Consider the following 21227-nt stretch of genomic DNA (forward strand, 5'->3'; position numbering starts at 1 on the left):
AACCCTCCTAAACTGTTGGTGGGAATGTAAATTGGTGCAACCATTATGGAAAACAGTATGGAGGTTCCTCAGAAAACTAAAAATAGAATTACCATATGATCCAGCAATCCCACTGCTGGGCACATAGCCAGACAGAACTTTAATTCAAAAAGATACATTCCCCTATGTTCATTGCAGCATTATTTACAATAGCCAAGATATGGAAACAACCTAAATGTCCATTGACAGATGAATGGATAAAGAAGATGTGGGGTGTGTGTATGTATATACATGTATGTGTGTGTACACACACACACACACACACACACACACACACACGCTCTGTAATATTACTCAGCCGTAAAAAGGAAAGAAATAATGCCATTTGCAGCAACACAGATGGACCTAGAGATTACCATACTAAGCAAAGTCAGTCAGAAAGATAAATACCATATGATATCACTTACATGTGGAATCTAAAATACAACACAAATGAACATATCTATGAAACAGAAACAGACTCACACACATAGAGAACAGATGTGTGGTTGCCAGGGGGGAGAGGGGTGGGGTAGGGATGGATTGGGAGTCTGGGATTAGCAGATGCAAACTAGTATATATAGAATGGATAAACAAGGTCTTACTGTACAGCACAAGGAACTATATTCAATATTCTGTGATATGCCATAATGGAAAAGAATATGAAAAAGAATATGCATAACGAAGTCACTTTGCTGTATGGCAGAAATTAACACAACACGGGACATCAACTATACTTCAATAAAATTTTTTAAAAAAAGATTTAGGTCTGGGCTTCCCTGGTGGCACAGTGGTTAAGAATCCGCCTGCCAATGCAGGGGACACGGGTTCAAGCCCTGGTCCAGGAAGATCCCACATGCCACGGAGCAACTAAGCCCGTGCTCCACAACTACTGAGCCTGCGCTCTAGAGCCCATGTGCCACAACTACTAGGCCTGTGCGCTACAACTACTGAAGCCCGCACACCTAGAGCCCGTGCTCCACAACAAGAGAAGCCACCGCAATGAGAAGCCTGCGCACTACAACAAAGAGTAGTCCCCACTCACCGCAACTAGAGAAAGTCCGCGTGCAGCAACAAAGACCCAACACAGCCAAAAATTAATAAAATAAATTTTAAAAAGAAAAAAATATTTAGGTCTTTGATTGGTTTTATTTTTTTATTTTTTTTGCAGTACGTGGGCCTCTCACTGTTGTAGCCTCTCCCATTGCGGAGCACAGGCTCCGGACGCGCAGGCTCAGCGGCCATGGCTCAGGGGCCTAGCCGCTCCGCGGCATGTGGGATCTTCCCGGACTGGGGCACAAACCCGTGTCCCCTGCATCAGCAGGCGGACTCTCAACCACTGCGCCATGAGGGAAGCCCGGTTTTAATTTTTTTATATGATGATAGGTCCGGGTCCAAATCATTCTGCAGGTAGATGTTTTCTCAGCACCATTATGATTTGTTGAAGGCACTGTGCTTTCACCGCTGAATGGACTTGGAACCTTTGTCAAAATTCAATCCACCATGAATGTGAAGATTAATTTCTGGGATTTCTATTCTGTTCCACTGGTTTACATGTGTATCCTTATCCCGGTACCACACTGTTTTGATTACTATAGTTTATTTATTTATTTAGCTGTGCTGGGTCTTAGTTGTGGCACGCAGGATCTCCGTTGCTGCGTGCAGGATCTCCGTTGTGGCATGCGGAGTCTTTTAGTTGAGGCATGAGGAACCTTTTAGTTGCAGCATGTGGAGTCTTTAGTTGAGGCGTGCAGGGTCTTTAGTTGTGGCATGTGGAATCTAGTTCCTTGACTAGGGATCGAACGTGGGCCCCCTGCATTGGGAGCGTGGAGTATTAGCCACTGGACCGCCAGGGAAGTCCCCTGTAGTAAGTTTTAAAATCAGGAAGTGAGAGACCTCCAACTTTGAGCTTTCAAACTTGTTTGACTATTGAGGGTCCCATGATTTTCTACATGAATTTTAGGATAAGTTTTTCTATTTCTGCAAAAAACGTCACTGGGATTTTGATAAGGATTGCGTTGAATCTGTAGATGGTTTCCCAAGAATATTAATTTTTCTAATCCATGAATGTGAGATGTCTTTCCACTTATTTACATCTTTAACTCCTCTCAGCAATGTTTATAGTTTTTACTTTACAAGTCTTTCTCACCTACCGAGTTAAATTTATTTGTAGGTATTTTATTCTCTTTGATACTCCTGTACGTGGAATTGTTTCCTTCATTTCCTCTTTGGATTGTTCATTTTTAGTCTATAGAAATGCAGTTGATGGGAACTCCCCTGGTGGTGCAGTGGTTAAGAATCCTCCTGCCGTGCTCGCTTCGGCAGCACATATACTAAAATTGGAACAATACAGAGAAGATAAGCATGGCCCTTGAGCAAGGATGACACGCAAATTCGCAAAGCGTTCCATGTTTTTATTAATAAGGCAATTATATTAAAATATCTCACTAAAAAAAAAAAAAGAATCCGCCTGCCAATGCAGGGGACACAGGTTTGAGCCCTGGTCCGGGAAGATCCCACATGCCATGGAGCAACTAAGCCTGTGCGCCACAACTACTGAGCCTGCACTCCAGAGCCCACAAGCCACAACTACAGAAGCCCGCGCGCCCAGAGCCCGTGCTCTGCAACAAGAGAAGCCAGAGCAATGAGAAGCCCATGCACCGGGACGAAGAGTAGACCCTGCTCGCCATAACTAGAGAAAGCCTGCACACAGCAACGAAGACCCAATGCAGCCCAAAATTAATAAATTATAAAAGAAAAAAAAAGAAAAAGAAATGCAGCTGATTTTTGTGTGTTCACTTTGTATCCTGAAACTTTGTTGAACTAGTTTATTAGCTCTTAGCAGGTTTTAGTTTTTTAATTTTTTGGTATGAAATCTTTAAGGTACTCCACGTATAAGACCATGTATCTCTTTGCTTTCCAATTTGGATGTTTTATTTCTTTTTCTTGCCAAACTGCTCTGGCTAGAACTTCCAGTAGTGTTTGGAATAGAAGGGGTAAAAGTGGGCATCCTTGCCTCGTTCCTGATTTTAGAAGACAAAGTATTAGTCTTTCACCACTGAGTATAACGTTCACTGTGGGTTTTTCATACATGGCTTTTATTATGTTGAAATAATTTCCTTCTATTCCCAGTGTTTCGTTTTCATTGTGAAATGGTGTTGAATTTGTCAAAGGCCTTTTCTGCATCAACTGAGATGACATGGTTTTTTTCCCTTTCATTCTGTTAATGGGGTGTATTCATGATCGCTGTTTGGTTGTGGAACCATCCTAGCATTCCAGGAATAAATCCCACTTGGTCACGGTATATAATCCTTTTAATATGCTGCTGAATTTGATTTGCTGGTATTTTGTTAAGGGCTTTTGCATCACTGTTCATAAGAGATACTACTCTGTGGTTTTCTTTTTTTTGTAGTGTTTGTCTGGCTTTCATATCAGAGCAATGCTGGTCTCACAGAATGAGCTAAGAAATCTTCCCCCCTCTTCAATGTTCGGGAAGAATCTGAGAAGAACTGGTGCTGTCTTTAAATGTCTGTTAGAATTCACCAGTGGAGCCATTAGACCCAGGGCTTTTCCCTGTCAGGAGGTTTATGATAACGGATTCAGTCTCCCAGCTTGACCCAGGGCTTTTCCCTGTCAGAAGGTCTATGATAACGGACTCAATCTCCCAGCTTGACCCAGGGCTTTTCCCTGTCAGAAGGTCTATGATAACGGACTCAATCTCCCAGCTTGACCCAGGGCTTTTCCCTGTCAGAAGGTCTATGATAACGGACTCAATCTCGCAGCTTGACCCAGGGCTTTTCCCTGTCAGGAGGTCTATGATAGCGGACTCAATCTCCTAGCTTGACCCAGCGGCACTGTCCCAGAAACAAAGAATGGAACAGAAGCATTCACAAAAGACACATGTAGATGGGAAATCAGTGTGTGTGATAAAAAAAAATTTCTAGTCAGTGAGGAAAAGATGACAATACAATGAAATACTAAGGCAACTATGCATTTGGAAAAAAAGAGTCTGACATCACATCATACAGAAGAATTCCAAACGTGCTAAGTACTAGGAAAAAAATAACCATTGTTTTTATTGTCCTAGGAAAGGAGAAGGCCTAAGTATAATATGAAACCCAGAAAACAAAACAAATTGACAGACATGACTACAGAAAAGTTTTTATACTACAAAAACACAGCATCAACCAAACCAAGCCAAAAGAAACAAGCCAGGAACACTGCGACATGAAAAAGCGTTGATATTCTTCCTATATAAAAAATATTCTTATTATATAAGAAATAGTCTTGATACATATATATGTTTTTTGGGGATTTTTTTGCGGTATGTGGGCCTCTCACTGTTGTGGCCTCTCTCGTTGCGGAGCACAGGCTCCGGACGCGCAGGCTCAGCGGCCACGGCTCACGGGCCCAGCCGTTCCGCGGCATGTGGGATCTTCCCGGACCGGGGCACGAACCCGTGTCCCCTGTATCGGCAGGCGGACTCTCAACCACTGCGCCACCAGGGAAGCCCCGCTATACAGTTTTTTAAAAACCCTCACCTGAGCTTTCAAGAACAAAAGCCAATTCACAAAAGAAAAATAAATGGCTAATCTTTTTTTTAAAGTTTAATCCACTTATCAAAGAAATGGAAATGTTAAACAATGAGGCACCATTTAAATTTTCCCCACTAGTTAAACTGGCAAACACTAAGAGAATTGACAATTGGCAACTATATAAATAGAATTCTCCAACTACAAATATTAAGTACACAACCTTCCTAGGGGTACTATAGTAATGAGTAGCAAATTTTACGTAGGTATGACCACTATATCTCAGGGAAACTACCAGGTAAGTGGACAAAGATAAACAGTAAATGATTTTGTGACAGAGAAAAGGTAGAAGTCCCTGAAGTGTTCATTGAGAGGACCGTTAGCCTACGCCAGCAGCAGCAGCGCACAGCCACGAGCGACAGCAGGCACTGACACGGACGGGTGCTGAGTGAAGTCTTTAACAAGCAAGAGACACAGAGTGTGCACTGTATGACCCCCTTTAAACAGAAAAATGTAAGTCTGGAAGTACGGTCACCAACTATCGGAAGGATGACAGAGAACCATTGACTTTAAGACTTCTACACTGCTTCTGTAATTTAGAAACAAGTCATTCTAGGAAAAATCTAGCCACCTAGCAGTGAGGTCCCCCCTGCTCCTCTAAAGAAGTGAATGAGCAGGGCTCCACATAGGTGACAGCTTCTCCGTGGCTGAAAGGGTCCTTTACGTTTCCATGACGTCATCTTGCCAATTAGGATACTGCAAACGCCACTGCAGTATGAGCAAGAGCCAAAGAAAATTAGAATAGGCAGGATCCTGTGGGCACTTAGTCCCCCCTGATCCATGGGAGATACGGGCAAACCCCAGTGGATGCCTGAAACCACACACAGCACCCAACCCTGTTCACTGTGTTCTTCCTATACATACACACCTATGATAAAGTTTAACTTTCAGTCAGGCAAGCAAAGAGATTTACAGCAATAACTAATAACAAAACAGAACAATTATAACAATATACTGTAATAAAATATGAATGTGGTTTCTCTCAAAATATCTTCCTGTACTGTACTCACCCCACCTCTTCTTGTGACGTGAGAGGATAAAATGGCGTTGTGCCACTGCTGGCCTTCTGACTACACATCTAAAGGCGGACCATCGCTTGCAGCGATCCCAGATGGTGGGGCCATGGCAGTGTCAAGGCCTGGACGTCTGGAGCGGAGAATGTGGACAGTTGGGGATTCCAGGTGGGAAGGAGGGAGATTTCATCATGCTACTCAGAACAGCACGCAATTGAAAATTACGAATTGTTTACTTCTGGAATTCTCCATTTAATATTTTTGGACCACGGTTGACCGCAGGTAACCGAAACTGCAGAAAGCGAAACTGGGGATAAGGGGGGACCAGTGTACTCTCATTTTCCAGCAGTGGAAACTGAAGCTTAGCAACTCCATTGAGATCCATCCCATGGCCCTGCTTAAGGAAGCCTCTACAATCCTCCAGCTTCTGGTCCACCAATTTCAAACAAGGTGAGGAATTTTCAGCAGGGAGCACAACAGATGTGTGTGTGTATGTATCTATCAAAAGCCACTCGGGGAACGTATTTTTAGTTCTTTCTTTCATACGGTTACCTTTGGAGGGAAAACATAAATTAGTCTAGGATCTGGGAGTTCCCTGGTTGCCTCGTGGTTAGGATTCAGGGCTTTCACTGCCGTGGCCCAGGTTCAATCCCTGGTCCGGGAACTGAGATCCTGCAAGCTGCACAGTGCCCGCCCACCGCAAAAGGCTTATTGGTTTAAATAAATAAGTCTGGGTTTTACCCTAAGAACCTCTCCTAGAGCAGGTAGAACATCTATAACACGTGTTTAAGACACACATATACAGGTCCCAGGGATTCAGTGAAAGGTGGGAATATGATGGGAATAACTTAGGAAATGAAGCTGGTGGTGCCTGAGCAAGGCAGGACGCCAACAGACAGAACACAGAGATGAAGGGGAGTGGTAGGAACCGAACTGTAGGAAGCAGGGAACAAAGTGTGGTCAGGAAAAGGTTAAATACAGCAAGTCAGGGCAACACAGGGTCTGCATCAAAAGGACAAAGCCAGGAAGACAAGCTGGAGACAGTTTGTGTAGAAAAACATAGGGTTCTGCACCAGGGAAGGAATGGGACCTAAGGACCACTTCAAGACTATCCAGTAGCACTTCACAAGAAGGATGCGGTGGGGGGGAGCTGGGCGAGGGTACTGAAAATGTAGACGGCAAGGGAGGGCTCACACTCAAACGTTCCTTTCACGCCTACTTCGGGCAAATCGAATTGAGATTATCCCACTTATCATTTAAAAGAAATAAATTTCTTACGATAGGAAGCTGATTTGTGAGAGAAGATTTATGGGCAACTTGGCATTCTTTTTTGCATTTAAATTACTAGCTAATGGAACAAGAATCTACAAATGAGGCACCTTCCCCCAACAGCTATTACCCACGGAAGCCAGCCACTGTAAAGCTAGCACCATTTCTCCAATATTTCCAACTCTGTGCTTTCCAAGTCAAGCGCCTCTTGATCCCTTGTGCAGTGTGACTCACTCTAACCAGTGAGCTGTGAGCAGAAGTGACGTGTCATCTCTGGGCTGGAACACTTAATCACGGGAGCAAGACCCTCCAACAGTTCTCCTTTACTTTGCCAAGACAGCCAACAGCGTCCCACACTGTTGTGGCTGCTTCTTCAGCTGGAGTAAGGATGACACAGAGCCCCCGGAAAATCCATACTGGACACGCTGGCCTTTTTTTTTTTTTTTTTTTTTTGCTGTACGCGGGCCTCTCACCTCTCACTGCCGTGGCCTCTCCCGTTGCGGAGCACAGGCTCCGGACGTGCAGGCTCAGCGGCCATGCCTCATGGGCCCAGTCGCTCCGTGGCATGTGGGATCTTCCCGAACCAGGGCACGAACCCGCGTCCCCTGTATCAGCAGACAGACTCTCAACCACTGCGCCACCAGGGAAGCCCCCACGCTGGCCATTTTGAGATTATTTGTTACTACAGAAAAACCCAGCCAATTCAGTCAGATGCTGCTGGAAAACTCACTACCTGGAAATTTACATTTCAAAAGAAACAGAATAGTCAAAGCATCCCTCTTTTCAAAAACACTTTAAAAGAACACTTAAAAAAGATCACTAAAGTTTACAAAGGCTATTCTCTTCCGTAAGGTGCTATTCTGGGCTTCCCTGGTGGCGCAGGGGTTAAGAACCTGCCTGCCAATGCAGGGGACACGAGTTCGAGCCCTGGTCCGGGAAGATCCCACAGGCCGCGGAGCAACTAAGCCCGTGTGCCACTACTACTGAGCCTGCGCTCTAGAGCCCGTGAGCCACAACTACTGAAGCTCGTGCGCCTAGAGCCCGTGCTCCGCAGGAGAAGCCCCGGCAATGAGAAGCCCGCACACGGCGACGAAGAGTAGTCCCCGCTCACCGCAACTAGAGAAGGCCGGCGCACAGCACCAAAGACCCAACACAGCTAAAAATAAATTAATTTAAAAAAAAAAGTACTTATCTTTAAAAAAAAAAAAAAAAGAGGGCTTCCCTGGTGGCGCACTGGTTGAGAGTCCGCCTGCCGATACAGGGGACACGGGTTTGTGCCCTGGTCCGGGAGGATCCCACATACCGCGGAGCAGCTGGGCCCGTGAGCCATGGCCGCTGAGCCTGCACATCCGGAGCCTGTGCTCCAAAACGGGAGAGGCCACAACAGTGAGAGGTGAGAGGCCCGTGTACCGCAAAAAAAAAAAAGGAAAAGAAAAGAAAAAAGAAAATAAGAAGGTGCTATTCTTCTCAGCATTCTTGGGGTTAAAGACACATCTGCCTGGATCCACTAACCTGGAATATGGAGCGCTAGTCGGGATACTGAGCATGTTCTTTCAGGCTGCTCTTGCTTCTGAAAAAAGATTCTGACAAGGCAAATGCTGCTGCTTAGTTTGAACTTGGAAGTGAAGCATCAAACAAGGTAACCATTAAGCTCTACAAAAAGTAAAGAGATTATTTGTCTGTGTGTATATATATACTCTGTTCAAAGTATCAGATTCATGTGTGGGGAGGGGGAAAACTAAGCCCACCTTCTCAAAGAATCAAGTTCCTTGGAAAGCGATTCTTGTTACGAGGACTTTGCAGCCCCTGGATCAACAGATTCTTGACTATGATGCTCCCACTGTTCTAAATGCAGGTGCCAAACCAAGAGCTAAGAGTCTGTATTAACAGACCACGACGACAGTGCCTTTTTTTTTATTTGTTGGTAAGACAAAATGGAAAACGAGAGTTACACACAACTATTTTTCAATAGTTTGAACGTTTGATATGAACCCTAGATTATCTCAGGCATTTAGCCAATAAAACATTGCCCATAAACTGGTAAGAAGTGTCCACATGTGCTGACCGGCTCAAGAAGAAAACCAAGTTAACTGCTCTCTTTCTCCAGCCCATCCCCCCCAAACCAGCTCTTACTTTTAACCTGTGTTAAACGCATTTCTGAGCAAGTACCTCTCTGAAGGTTTAAGCATGCCACCTGTATTTCAGTCCTAGCCCCACTCATCCCTTAATGTGTGTTTCTTTAGGTAAACTATAAATCCATAACTGGGACAGCATCAGTCTTACCCAATAGGATTGTGACATCAAGTGAAAGGATTACGCCCTATCCTAGCACCACCCAGTGAAGTACCACTTTGTTAAACATAAATCCTTCAACATGGCACTGGAGTTCGTCCCCTCCCCACCCCCGTCTGGCCCCCATACATACTGCCATTCCCCAATTTGAGGTACCATAGTCCCTCCATCTGCCCTACGTTCCCCCACCTCCATTCGTTTGCTATGCCATTCCCTCCAACTACAATGGCTTTCCCGAGTCTCCCCTCCATATCAATTCATCCAAAATCTACTCAGCACCACCTAACCCAGTCACTGAACACTTCCAGCATTTTTGTGACTCTCACCTGTCTTGTTTTTACAATTATTCCTAAACCTCCAGTGTTTTTTATTTGATACTCCCCACAGCTGTCAGCAGTATTTTCTTACAGTAGACAATAAAACTGTGTCAAATGAACACAGAACACATAATTTATCATTCAGGAAGGCTATCCATATTAATCAGTGGCCCAGAAGCAAAACTTACATGCTACAGATAGTAAAGCAGTGTCCAAAGTGAGAACTGGAAAAATATTTTTAAGTTTACTGAGTAATATTTCAAGATCCATGCTAGAATAATGATTCATCCCTGCCCTCAAGGAGATTCGAGTGGGGGAAGGGCAAGGGCATGTACTATTATTCCAATCAAACCGAGGCCTACAGTGGATGCACAAAGCTCAAGATCACGCAGCCAGAAGGCGGCTGGTCAAACACCAACTAATACCTAAATGGTCAGTCAGAACATGCAGAACAGACCTAGTCCTAGCACATGTATGAGGGAATCCAAGTGTCAGACGGAAAAAGAACTTCAGTGAAAGCACTCTCTACCATGGCTAGATTTATACCCTGCAGGTGACACTTTGAAGCCAATTCCATCCCCAGGAATCAGTCCAGATTATAAATGCAAAAACTAACCCATAAGGGCAACTAAGGGGGGCTAACTGCTCACTAGACTGAAGTCATTCTGCTTTTCTATTCCCAACGGGTTTAAAAAGCATTTACAAGAGGCAGTCTCAAGTTATGACACATATGGCTCCAGAAACAACCTCCCCACCCCCTCAAGGATTCCCCATGCTGGTACTGGAGGGAGATACGATGCTAGCACCACAAGGGCAAAATGAAAATAAGCGTCAGCAAAGATGTGGAATACCTGGAACTCTCACGTACCGCTGATGGGAGTGTAAAGCAGGATACAGCCTTGGAAAGCCGGCAGTGTCTACCGAGGTGCAGCACATACCGTTACGGACTGAATTTTGTCCCCCACCCCACCCCCCCAAGAATTTATGAAGTCCTACCCTCTGGTACCTCAAAATGTCAAAATATGACTGTATTTGGAGACGGAGCTCTCAAAGGGGTGATTAAAGTTAAACGAGGTCATGAGGGTGGGCCCTCATCAGACTGGTGTCCTTGTAAGAGGAGGTTAGGACACGGACCCCTATAGAGAAAAGACCATATGCGGTCACAAGGAGAAGATGCTCACCTACAAGCCAAGGAAAGAGGCCTCTGAAGAAACCAACCCGGCCAACACCTCGATCTCGGACTTCTAGGCTCCAGAATCATGAGAAGGTAAATTTCTGTTGTTTAAGCCACCCAGTCTGTGGTATTTGTTATAGCAGCCCTAGCAATATACAGATATACACGCTGAAACTTTCCACTCCTCAGCATTAACTTATGGAAATGTGTGCATACAGTCATCAAAAGACAAACCAAGAATATTCATACAGCATTTTTTTTTTTTGGCCGCACCGCGTGGCATGTGAGACTTCCCTGACCAGGGGTTGAACCCGTGCCCCCTGCAGTGGAATCGTGGAATCTTAACCACTGAACCACCAGGGAAGTCCCGATACAGCATTATTTTTACCAGCCACAAACTACAAGCTACCCAAATGCCCATCAATAAGTTAATAAAAACACTACGGTGTATCATATAATCAAATACTACTGAGCAATGAAAATGGAGTTACCACTGCACCCAACAGAAAATCTCACAGGCAACAATGACTCAAAGAAAGGGATACAAAAGGATACACAGTGTATGATTTACACAAAGTCGAGTCAGACAAAATTAAACTACAGTGTTAAAAATCAGCAGGAGGAGGGACTTCCCTGGTGGTACAGTGGGTAAGACTCCAAGTTCCCGATGCAGGGATCCAGGGGTCGATCCCTGGTTGGGGAACTAGATCCTGCATGCGTACCATGACTAAGAGCCCGCATGCCACAACTAAGACTGAGTGCAGCCTAAATAAATAAATGAATATTAAAAAAAAAGGTAAATGGAAAACTAGAACATTTTTTTAAAAAGCAGCAGGAGGGGATGACAATGACCTGAAGGAGGCACAAGGGGGCTTATTTCTGAGTTTATGAAAACTCTCGAAGTTGTTCATTTATCTGTACGCTTTTCATATGCCCTACTGCAAATTCACAGTTCACTAAAATGTAGAAATGACAAGTTGCAACAACTTACTGATCCATTGTCACCACGGCAAAAAAAACCTCATTATGGTACTGAATGCATCAGGTTCTTCACCTGTTACCACTAAACATTTGAAAAATACAGCTAGTCTCCGGATCCCAGCTTCCCACCACTGAGTGTTTATCTAGAGGGGTCCCACAAGTCAAAGGATCCAAAGAATATCCAGGGCCCTCCAAAGTTAATCTCTCATACCATACTTTAAAAATTGAATCTCATTAAAGTATACATTCATAAGAATTAAATAACCAGTTAACACTCCAGTCTGCCTCAGAGTAGTGAATTGAATTTTTCTTCTTTTTACTTCTGAATTTTCCTACCTTTTTTTTTAAAAGAAATGACTTATTTAATAATCAGCAAAAGAGAAATGTCATTTTAAATAAAAAACAGTGGAAGAAAGATACGTTTTTATAAGGAGTCAAATGCTGAGTGCGTTACAGCAATCATGAATAATCAAAAAGCCAGGCTGGTGCATCAGAAAGAGCCTCAGCTGTGTTTCAGGAGACCCAGACTAGCATTAGAGTAGCCGGGCCACCTGAGCACCCAGGCTCGGCCACCCTCTTAAGCCTGCAGGGCTGCTGTGAACACCAGCTGAAATCCTATGTGAACTGTTAAGCACTAGGCAAACATTAAAAAACACTGAAAGACAAATACCATGTAGGAAAAGTTTCTACAAAACATGAATGCAGACTTCCCTGGTGGCGCAGTGGTTAAGAATCCGCCTGCCAATGCAGGGGACACGGGTTCGAGCCCTGGTCCGGGAAGATCCCACATGCCGCGGAGCAACTAAGCCCATGCGCCACAACTACTGAAGTCTGAATGCTTAGAGCCCGTGCTCCGCAACAAGAGAAGCCACCGCAATGAGAAGCCGGTGCACGGCAACGAAGAGTAGCCCGAGCTCACCACAACTAGAGAAAGCCCGAGCACAGCAATGAAGAACCAATGCAGCCTAAAATAAATAAATAATTCATTAAAAAAAAAAAAAGAACGTTCTTTAACAACCATCAACTGAACAGGACAGGCTGGAGGACTTTAACGTGGCTCTTAACCTGTGGGCTGCCCAAACGACCCAGATTTATTTCTGGGTCCCCTGGCCTGTAAGTACACAGAGAACTGTCGGTAGCCTGACTGAATAGCACATGTAAGAAGGCATTATTTTTCATAAAGTCTGTGCTGTTACAATCAGGTTTTTTAAAGGTTAATTCATAGTAGCTTTGTTGTGTACTCTCAAAACAACTCAAATGGTAATAAATTTTTAAAATTAAAACTGCATACCAAGATTGGAAACCAATGACGTAACTTTTTACTTCACAATGGAAATTTTAAAGTATTCCCTAACTGAGCTGAGCTTAAGTCCAGGAAAGGCAGTAGTAAGAGCAAGCCCTCTGGCTGTGAGAGGGTGGGGAGACCAGAGAAGGCGCTTCCCTGCACCTGGGGACGGGCACGCACGCAAGGCCACTTGAGAGCCAAGCAAGGTCCCTGACTCCCTTGATGGGCTTCCTCAAACGTGCTCTGTGCAGACAGCAAGCAGTCCTAGACAACCAGGATATGGACAACAGAATCAGTGAGACTGATCTCCGCGGCAGTGACGACATCACCAAAACAGAGAGCCCCGGGCAAGGCCTGAGATCCCCTGCATTAAGCCCTGCATCTTCAGGGAGATGAACAAGGCCAATACTGCATGTCACCACTGGAACCAACTCCCAAGCTCTCTTCCTCCCCCATGGAGACATTCTGCAAGTAGCTATTCTTAAATTGTTTCTGAAATCACAGCCTGGAGTACTAAAATTGAAACTAGTCGGAGACAGTGCTAAAAAGCCTGTTCTGATTTCCCGCACCGCATCACTTTTACTTTTGATTCACAAATCACACTAACCACAGCCGCCATTAACAAGTTTTAAAATATAAGTGCAAACTATTTTTCTGTGTTTAATGCCATATGCGGGAAGGAAAAAGCAGAAAATACAAGGAACGTGCGAGAGCAAATAACTGAAGAGATCAACACATCGCAGCAAACTGCAGACAGAAGCACACAGCTCTAGCAGACGGCAGTCACAGACGCAGGTGTGATCACGCAGAGGAACAAATGCCGGGAATACAACCGCCACCTTACAGGGGAGACAGGAAGCAGCAGAAAGCCAGGAGCAGCGAAGTGGGGGGAGCTAACTTCCCCAGCTCCAGCCTCCTTCAGGCATGACATCAGTGCCAGGTGAACCACCGTCTGGGCCTCATGCAGGAGGACTCCTCCAGACTTCCCCGGAACACCCGGACTCTAACTCCCAGACCAACAGCCTGGTGAGTTCTCCTTAGCCATATGTGAATTACGTAGATGGAGAGCCAGACAACTCATGACAGTAATAATGGTAAATATCTACGTCAAATCTCAGAGAGAAATAGTGCATAAAAGGGCTCTCCCACGTGTGTGGTCTGGGTTTGCTACACCTTTGCATAGAAAGACTAACGCCAAACCGAAGGGCAAGGATGTTCTCAGGGCAGGTCCCTTTGGAAATTTATTATAAGCTAATCAAACAACCAAAACGTTCTGCTTCGCTTGGTGGTGGGGTCAGGAACTGGATTCAAAGCCACACTGTACTATAAAGCAATGCTCTTTGTTTATGGGGTTTGGGGCAGGGGTTAGGCCTGGTTGGCACCAAGAAATATTTTTGCTCCATGAGGTTGCTAACAATTACCTGAAAAAATGTCCAAATAAAGCTGTTTTAGAGTATCTTCTATATTCCACTCCCCCTTCTGTTTGGCTACTCTTGAAATTCTACCACAAATGCAAAACTCACGTCCCCTCTTAAAGAAGGGAAACCAGAGGACTTGTGGGACGTGGGGTGGCGGAGGGTTTTATCTAGGATGATACTGGTACTGAGACTGGGAGGTGGCACATGAAACTTTCACTGTCGGCTAAAGCAGCAGCCCCAGCCTGCCAAGTGCACCTCTGCTCAGACAGCCCCCGAAGCTGACATTCGCACTGTAAGATGACAGTGACACCAACCCCCTCTTCAGTGAACAACAAAAAATGCTGGAGAGCAAAAGGTAAAACAAGTTTAGAGATGAAAATTACCCTTCAAAAAACACGACCAATTTAGAAACTGTGATATTATCTTCTATGAACTCTTTTCAAAAGCAAACCAAATCAAATGCTGTTGTTAAAATGAACAAGGCTTTCAAGTTACCCAGAACACCGTGCTGCCTGGATTACTCTGAATGCACTTGCTGAGATGAAAAATAACTCCTTTTACAAAAAAATCTCAAATTCTACCGCCAAGCCATTCCACAAGAGAATTCCTGGCCGTGATCACTCACCATCTTTAAATTCCTTGAGGATAGGAACCAGGTCTATCTCCCTGAGTCAACAGGCAATGCCTGATACATGGTAGATACTCAAAACAGCTGATGAATGGATGAAACGCTACTCATCGTTACACTCCTCTAAATGCAAACAATACTTAAGGCTACCACACTTAATACCCACTTAAGTATATCAGGCTGGGTAACAAAGTTTAAAAACAAAAGAAAAGAAATCAGACTACAACAGGGCTTGGACAGGATCTTCAGGAGAAGTACTCACAACTCACTTTCCAGTTCTTAGACTCAAATCTGAACAAACTCTCCTAAGTCTGGAGAGAGAAGCACACCAAAAGAAGACTTTATCAATCCATGGATGAGAAGTCATGCGGGTAATCAGCTGCTTCAGTCACAAGGAAGAGACAAGAGCCTGTTCTTTTGGAATCCAAAGAGAAGATACAGTATTTTCAACAGGAAAGAACCACATGGCAGGACTGCCAGCCCAACTCATTTGACAGAAGACGTAGGTAACAAAAACTTTCAAACCTCAATTGAGTACTCTGCTATGATGCTAGAGCTCCCAGTTTACTGGCACTACACTACTTGAAAACAAAAAACTGTGTTAAAACTCACAACTGCAAATGGAATATGTTATGGTTTTAAGGCAGAACTAATGGCACCAGAAAAGGCTTCCAAAATGACATCACTAGAAAGAAAGGAGGCGGAGAGAGACAGATACCAGGTGGCAAAAGATACTTCACAAGCTTCAGGGGCATCAGAAAGCAGTACAATCCGGAGGCCGAGCACAGTGCTCTGGAGTCTGGGCGCCTGGACTCAAATCTCCGCTCCATAACTTATTACTTCTGCGACCTTGGGCAAATGACTTAACCTCTCCGATCTTCCATTTCCCTATCTGTAAGTCGGCACAGTAATGGTACTTGAGAAGTCTATTCTGAGAATTAAATACAATAATCGGTGCAGAAATATCGCCACGCTGCCTAACATGAAGTAACCGCTCCAATGTTTGCTACTGTTATTTTCAATTTTCCCAGTTTTGCGAACCATTCCTTTCGGGGAAGCCCGAACTGAACGCCCTAAGCGGGCCCCGCCGCGGTCCGAACCAAACACAGCTCTGCACCCAGCCACCGTCTCTCCCCCAGCAAGTTTGGAAACTTCTTCCACGCCTCACCGTAACGTCTTTGTGATAAAAAGCTCCCAGTCGCGGGAGCCCGAGGCGCCCGAGGGAGCCCGGGACACGTGACCCGGGTCTCCGTGGACTCGCGGCGTCGGGGACCCTCATCCGCATCGGTAGGACCGGACGGCGGGCACGCGGCTCTGCCTGGCACCGGAGCAGGGTGGGCGGCGCCCCCGCCGCTGGTCGGCCGGCCCCCGCCCTCGGCCGCCGCCCCAGTGCCGGGCCGCCCAGGCTAGGTCGCCCTGGCTGTCTCGGGCCGGACGCCCCGGGAAACAGGCGTGCGCGCCGCCAGCCGGGGTCACACCCGGCGACCTCTGACACCCCCGCGGACGCTCGGCCGGCCTGACGCCGGGCCCGAAGACACGGAGCTCCCCAAGAGGCCGGGCCGGGCCTGCCCAAGACGCGAACGGCGCGCACCGGCGACCTAGGGCCGGGAGGGGGATGGGGCCGGGCCGCCACTTACCGCGGCCGCTCCGCTAGGCTCCGGGCCGGGCGCGTCGCGAGGGCTCCGCCGAGGAGGAGACGAGGGGTCGACAGGAGCGAAGGAAAGTCCAAGCTCCGATTCCGGCGGGCTCCTCGGCCTGTCCAAGCTTCCGCCGCCGCCGCCGCCGCCGCCTCGGGCTTTATGGCCAAGACTCCGGCTCCGCTCCCACTTCCGCCACCGCCGCCGCCCCGAGCGGAAGTACCTGTCACGAGACGCTCGACGCCAGGGCTGCGGGGGAGGAGCCCCGCCTCTACCGTGCGTCAAGTTCAGCCGCCTCGGGCCTGGGCCTGGGTCACGTGGCCCAAACATGTCTGCCCCCAGTGGCTGCGGCCATCTTTGAGGCCCGGCCGGGAGCAGGGTGGCGCCATGCTGGACCCACCCACCGATGCCTCAGCCCCTGAACTTAGCACCAAAAGAGAAGCAAAGAAATTGAACCCACTAGAGCTCTGCGAAGGACGGGGCACCCTACCCAGCTCCAGCTCCACCTGCACACATTAGAATCTACTCAGAACTTTGGCTCCATCTTCAAAAACATGCTCCTCTCATAGCCTTTTCTTACTGGTTCATGCAAACTTCATTCTTTTGGTTGCTGGGTACAAAAACTTTGGAATCATTCTTGATCCCCGTAGTGGGTTGAATAGTGACCCCCCCCTACACATCCTGGAACCCGTGGGTGTGACCTGATTTGGAAAAAGGGTATTTGAAGGTGTAATTAAGGATCTGGAGAGAGATCATCCTCGATTACCATGGGGGGGCCCTAAATCCAATGACAAGTGTCCTTATAAGAGACACAGAGAAGAGAAGGCCACGTGGAGATGGAGTCAGCGGCTGGAGTGAGTAGCCACAACCCAAAGAATGCCAGCAGCAAGAGCGGGGAGAAACGGTGTTGAGTTTAGACTTTTGTATTTGAGAGAACGTATTTCTGTTTTTTTTGGTTTTTGCGTTTTTTTGCGGTACGCGGGCCTCTCACTGTTGTGGCCTCTCCCGTTGCGGAGCACAGGCTCCGGACGCGCAGGCTCGGCGGCCATGGCTCACGAGCCCAGCCGCTCCGCGGCATGTGGGATCTTCCCGGACCGGGTCACGAATCCGCGTCCCCTGCATCGGCAGGAGGACTCCCAACCACTGCACCACCAGGGAAGCCCATTTCTGTTGTTTTAACTACCAAACTTGTGATGATTTGTGACAGCAGTTCTAGGAAACTAACTCAACTCCCCTTCTCTCGGACCCCTCATCCACAAGCTTCAAAAGATATCCGGAATGTGACTCCCCCTTTTCTGAACCGCCATCATTTCTCACCTGGATTATGGCAACAACCTTGGTTTCCTGCTCCCACCTCATTCCCTATCCAGTCTTAACACAGTAGCCAGAGTAATTCTATAAAAATGTCAAACCATGTCATTCTCCTGCTCAAACTATTCCCATAGGTCAGAATAAAAACTAAAGGCTTTACAAACAAAAGGTCCTATCCTGGGAATTCTCTGGCAGTCCAGTGGTTAGGACTCTGCGCTTTCATTGCCAAGGGCCCATGTTGGATCCCTGGTTGGGGAATTAAGATCCTGCAAGCCGCCAAAAAAAAAAAAAAAAAAAAGTCCTGACCCCTTAGATACTTCTCGGACCTCATCTCCTTCTAACATCCCCTCTGATCAGTCTGCTCAGACTACACTAGTTTAAGAAAAGAGAAGGCACACGTGTAACTAAAGCCTTTGCAGTTGTATTTCTTTCGATCCGGACAGTTCTTCCCTCAGATATCTGTATGGCCACTCCCTCACTTTCTTCATGTTTTGACTTAAATGTCATCTTCTCAGTGAGAATGGCCTTCCCTAAATAAAACTGAAGTTCCTCTTCCTATCACACTAGACATAAAACATCCACTTGCTATCTCCCTTCCTGCTTTCTTGTTTCTTCATATTGCTTTCTTGTTTGCTTACTGTCCCTCTCCCCCACTAGAATGGCAGTTCCGTAAGGGTAGGGATTTTGTCTGTTTCATTCATTGCCATATCCTTGATTAGAACAGTGCTGGGGCACAGTAGATGCTCAGTGAGTACCATTTATAGAGTATTCAGGGCAATGCAAGTTGGAAATGGACTCCGAAGCCAAGAATTATGGTAATTCCACCCCACTCTGCAGCCATTCAAAATGCTAGGCTTAAAGAAACAACTAGAGAACACAGAAAAAGGCAGAGCACAAAAATAAAGAGACCTGTGAACCCCCAGCTTTCTAAGAAGCAGACCAAGATGGCTATTCAAATGCAAACATGGCTATTTCTCATGAAAAAGAAAGGACTACTCCGAAGAAACCCATCAGCCAAGAAGGTGGAGTCGGGAGCTGCAGAGAATTATTCCCAAGGAGCAGGATTGGACCCTTATCAGAAAACTGACAACATGTGCCTAACTGGATTTCAAAATTGCTGTGACCCAGTCGTAGCTATGTCACTCCTGTTTTTCCCCTTTTGAAGAGAAGGGTCTGCTCCGGTTGTCATGTGCTTGTCAACTCTGTTTGTTGGCTCTGTGCTGTGGAGAGTAGAAAACATGCCCGTAGCTCACAGGTCTTCAGATCAAGAGAAACATATTCAAGAAACTGTTCTTGAGGAATCACAGGAACTTCATCTTCTGAGGAGCCTCATTTGCACCAGGACCTGATTTACACAAGATCCACTATGAGCCAGTGATGTACTGGGATGAGATTTTTAGGGCCTCTGGGAGGAGGTGAGCATATCTGGCACACAGGAGAACTAGACAAAATCTGTATCCTGAAGGTAGACCACGATAGATTTAAAAAAGTGGTAAATTCTTTGTTCCTCCTTCCTTTGAGTTGTGGAATCTACTTCCCTTCCTTTTGCATTTGGGTTGGCCTTACTTTTTTTTTCCTAATAAATTTATTTTTGGCTGCGTTGGGTCTTCGTTGCTTTGCGCAGGCTTTCTCTAGTTGTGGTGAGCGGGAGCTACTCTTCGTTGCGGTGTGCAGGCTTCTCATTGCGGTGGCTTCTCTTGTTGCGGAGCACGGGCTCTAGCGCGCAGGCTCAGTAGTTGTGGCTCACGGGCTTACTTGCTCCACAGCATGTGGGATCTTCCCGGACCAGGGCTCGAACCCGTGTCCCCTGCATTGGCAGGTGGATTCTTAACCACTGCGCCACCAGGGAAGTCCCTATATTATCTTTAAGTTTTAACTATGGGACTGTATTAACTACCAAATATTTAAATTAGGGACTTCCCTGGTGGTCCAGTGGTTAAGACTCTGCGCTCCCAATGCAGGGAGCCCACATTCGATCGATCCCTGGTCAGGGGACTAGATCCCCGCACGCCGCAACTGAAGATCCTGCACACGGCAACGAAGATGCCGCGTGCCGCAACTAAGACCCGGTGCAGCCAAATAAATAAATAAATTTTTTCTAATTAAAAAATATTTAGATTAAAAAAAAGAAATCCACAGAGTGATAAATGGGATGCAGGCGATAAGATGGGCTTCTCGGACAGTGAGGGAAGTTGGAGGAGAGGTGACATTCGACACAGGTGGTGAGAAAGGCTCCCTAAGGAGGTGACATTTGAGCAGAGAGACCTGTTGACAAGATGGAGCGACCCTGCTGAGATTACCTGAGCAGAAGGTGTTACGGGACAAGGGAACAGCAGAGGCAATAGCTTTGTGCAGAGACAAGGTGTCCTGTTCAAGTGTGGTTGGGCAGAATGAGGAAGGGAGAGAGGGAAGAGAGGGGGTGGGGAGACGGGCAGAGCTGGCTCACGCAGAATCTCATGGGTGGTGGGAAGGCCTTTGACATGTGTGTTGCGTGTGAGGAGAAGTCCGGGGAGGGTCTGAAGCAGAGCGTGTGCGTGTCTATGTGTGAGGTGTGTCTCCCTTCACAGGCTGCTTCACTGCGGCCCTTCCCCTGTTCCCACGGCAACCCATGGCCCGTCCAGGCCCGCCGCAGCCCCAGGATACTGCTTGCTTGATGTCTGCTGATTCATTCCCTCCTCGTCCAGCCTGGGGACCAGCACCTGCCCTGGCCTGCCTCAATGGCCCAGCACCCGCTGGGTACATGTCTGACCAATTCAACGCAGGGTCAAATGTTGAATTTTTCTGTGTGGTGCAGCTTTGCATGATTGATAAAGTTCTCTGAGATTTTCTATTCAAACACAGATGGTTTGGCTCAAGGGTTCCACCCCTGGCAGTTTTCACTAGCCCAGGAGTTAGGCTGGGTGGTCCTCCACCCTGAGCCCAGCACTCAGCCGGAGCCCTGTGCCTTTGAGGTACTCTTCTGAGCTCCCTGGGCCCCAGTGTCCTCGTTCTGAAATGGTGTTGATGAGCCCGCCTCTCTGGGTCACTGGGGACTCACACGTGAATGTGACTTCCAAGGTGCTCCACCACATGTGGGGGAGACCAGAGTTACATGTCGGTTTCTGGGTGGTGGCTTCAGGCACTTTTCTTTAAGATGTGATCACTCATCCATTCATTCAAAAGTAATTAGGGACTGCCACAACTACTGAGCCTGTGCTCTAGAGCCCGAGAGCCACAGCTACTGAAGCCCGCGTGCCTAGAGCCAGTGCTCTGCAACAAGAGAAGCCACCGCAATGAGAAGCCTGCGCACCAC

General features: G+C 46.8%; 1 protein-coding gene and 1 non-coding gene across 4 annotated transcripts in view; one reads left to right on the forward strand and one right to left on the reverse strand.

Annotated features, from left to right (window-relative positions):
* The window catches only part of RAB7A (RAB7A, member RAS oncogene family), a 93898-nt gene that overhangs the window by 42024 nt on the left and 30647 nt on the right, over window positions 1-21227 (reverse strand). For 2 of the 3 annotated variants that reach the window (XM_073787777.1, XM_073787778.1), the window contains exon 1: window positions 16625-16795. The exons of the other annotated variant lie outside the window; for it this stretch is intronic. The gene's annotated coding sequence lies outside the window, so the exon portion shown is untranslated. Of the gene's footprint in view, window positions 1-16624; window positions 16796-21227 lie in introns of those variants that run through there. 3 annotated transcript variants of the gene reach the window in all.
* LOC117314048 (U6 spliceosomal RNA) lies at window positions 2328-2434 on the forward strand. The gene has a single exon (XR_004528731.1). It is a non-coding gene; the product is annotated as a U6 spliceosomal RNA (small nuclear RNA).

The sequence above is a fragment of the Tursiops truncatus genome, chromosome 10, assembly GCF_011762595.2.
Source record: "Tursiops truncatus isolate mTurTru1 chromosome 10, mTurTru1.mat.Y, whole genome shotgun sequence".
Lineage (NCBI taxonomy): Eukaryota > Metazoa > Chordata > Mammalia > Artiodactyla > Delphinidae > Tursiops > Tursiops truncatus.